Raw genomic sequence first — 2,901 nt, forward strand, 5'->3', positions numbered from 1 at the left:
GCAACGACAACCATTACATCTAACAAAAAAATCATCATGAAAGGAGCATCATGTATAGATGAATTCCTAACACATCTCTTAGATAATGATGTAACAAGGTAGAAAAACAAAATATGTAAGTGAATGACAGGAAAAACATACTAGACATTAACACTGTGATGGATCCCAGGTCCAAAGGGCAAAAGCTACTTTATTAAAATAATATTCAGGAGAAACTTTTCACAGTCTCAAGCAGCCTCTCTCTGCAGTAAAAATCGAACCTCTACATCTTAAAACTAATCCTATTTATAATATTACAAAATCTTATAAATTTCCGCCACATAAGAAATAAAAAAATAAAAATAAAAAATTTAATAATAAAATCCTATATTAAAACACTAAACAATATGATCAATTAATTTGCAACTAAAACTCCAAACTGTCTCGAGAACCATGAGAAATAATTTTGGAAAACCCAAATTCAGTGAAGGTTTGCCAAGTGGATTAATATCATTGTATCTGCTCCTTTAAGTGTGGAACCATATTCCACAAAATCTGCCTTTTTACTGCTATTTCACCCTTTGACTGCTGATATTAAGCCCTAAAATCTGAGATTTTCCTCAACCACTACTGGATTTGTGCCTGGAAACTCTGACACTTCAGTTTTCACCACTAATTTTCCTCTTTTACTCCATTTCCTCGAATTTGGGACAATTTGATTGAGATGGATTTTCTAATTGCATAAGTGGCACAAAGTTCTCCATTTCATGTTTGATGATTTTCTCAGAAACATCAGGTGGCTCTCCCCCAAGGTGCAAAGAAAATGGACTCACAACCTGAGTTTCCTTCTTTAACTGGACACATCTTGCTGAACCTGTAAATCTCCCAGAGATATCATGTGCCCTCTCCATATACAAAGATAATTGACTCTACACCTGAGATACCTTCCTCAAATACACTTGTCCTGCTAACTTGCTTGCACCTACTGCATGATTTTGACCTTTCTTGCATTTCCTCCTCTTTTTCCTTTCCAAACAAGATGGGCAGTAACAGTTACTTTCTCGTACTCCTGCAAGCGGTGGATTCAAACAAAATGTGTGATATCCATCATCACAACCATCACAAAGGATGATATCTTTATCGTGTTCATCAATAAAGCAACTTCTACAGAGACATGAAGGACAGAACCATGTCGGTGGAGGAACACTTGCTAATCGAGGCCTCAAGCATCTTAAATGATAAAATTTATAGAAGCAATTCTCATTACTACATTCTATAAGATGATCATCATCCTTTTTTTCCAGTCGAACCGATTTTGCACAATTTTTCAACTAGTTGTTTATCATCATGTTCTTCTGCTTCTTGCCTGCTGGTATGAGTTGTCATCTCTCTTTCACTCTTATGCAAATCAGACCCTTCATCTCGATGAATTTCAATCACCTCTCCATCAATATTAGGTCCGACACCTTTCCTATTACATTAAAGCCCTACTTTGCAATGCTCTGGCTCGTCATTTTCTCTAGTGCTATGCACTTCCATCTGCCCACTTTGCAGTTCGGACACAACACAATTTTGGAGCGAAATGTCCATGTTGTCATTAACCATATTGTCCTTATCATAAAAGGAGTAAACCTCATACGACTTCTTTCTGGCTGGTGAACAGGATACACAATACCAACCAGTTTGAATTTAGAACTCTCTTCTAGTAATAAATGAAGAAGCTTAATTTTAGAGATTATAAGTAGATGAGTTAAAGCTAGGATCTTTTCTGGCTTTAACAATGGCTACAAAGTATCTACAAGATCTGTGGATACCGGCATCAGTTTTCCTTCTAAGAATGACTTGAAGAGTATGAAGGCCTTTCTAGGTTCACGCCATGGAACCTCATGACCTACTTCTCTGATTGTTACAAATGTCAGCTCTTCATATACTTGAGTCCATCCTCCCACCTGGTCATTGTTATACCAAGGATGCCACTGAGTAACCGTGGGAAGTTTAAGAGCATTTATAGAATTTCTGGTCGATGTTACTGGAATCACAGCATCTGCATCTCCGCTGAACATCCAAATGCATAGTCCAACTCTCATGAGCTCTCAGTAAATTGGCAGCGTAGATCTAGGAGAGTCTCCCTAGTGATCACCAACTACTTCAATACAAGTCATCCACCTATAAGGAATTCCTATAACATTGGCATGAAGAGCCTTTTGTACCTCAGGTAAATTGAAGTAAATCTCAGAATATCTTTGATTGCAAGGATCATACTCCCCAAACAAGTGCCTCCATGGTTTCCCTTTTCTTTGTTCTTTTCCATATGTTTGAGCAAGGAGGGGCATAGATGTTGTATGAATCAATTTTCCCCATTTCCACATTAGCATAATCTAATGCCATATCACATAAAGCTGACGGATGTGAAAGAGATGAAAAATCACACAGAATATTGAGTAGTCAGTAGGTGTTGTCAGATATCAAACCATGAGACCACAGATATTTAAAAATCACTACAGAATCATGGAAATCACCTGTAACTGCATTGCCCACCATTTGTTTACTTGCAACCAAACAATTCTTCTCCTTCTCTGCGATATTTAATGAAGAGCTCCTCAATTTTGGAGAGAAGAGAGGTAAATCTCCCACACGATAACTATCTTCCTCTTCAGATGAAGAAGCTAACTTAAAACTACAAGATGAATTTGTCCTTTCGATTGTCTTACCCAACAAGAAGTGGTCAGAGGCACTCCACAGTCGTTTCAACATTGGCTTGCCCTTGACATTTTCATGATATGACCTGAAGCTCCTGCTAAAATGCCTAAAAGACACACTTCGTAAATGAGGCAAAGACACACTTAATCTTGGGATAAAGAGAAATGCTTTCCTAGCTGAAATGTCCTATGAATCTCCAAGTATTTCTTTCTAGAACCATGA

At 37.6% G+C, this 2,901-nt stretch overlaps 1 pseudogene; it reads right to left on the reverse strand.

The window, feature by feature from the left end:
- Window positions 1–1,763: 1,763 nt before the first annotated feature.
- On the reverse strand, window positions 1,764–2,520 carry LOC149191045 (serine carboxypeptidase II-1 pseudogene; annotated as a pseudogene).
- Between the last annotated feature and the right edge of the window lie 381 nt (window positions 2,521–2,901).

The sequence above is a fragment of the Pinus tabuliformis genome, chromosome 3_1, assembly GCF_031772625.1.
Source record: "Pinus tabuliformis cultivar Carrire ecotype Pingquan chromosome 3_1, CPIR1, whole genome shotgun sequence".
NCBI lineage: Eukaryota > Viridiplantae > Streptophyta > Pinopsida > Pinales > Pinaceae > Pinus > Pinus tabuliformis.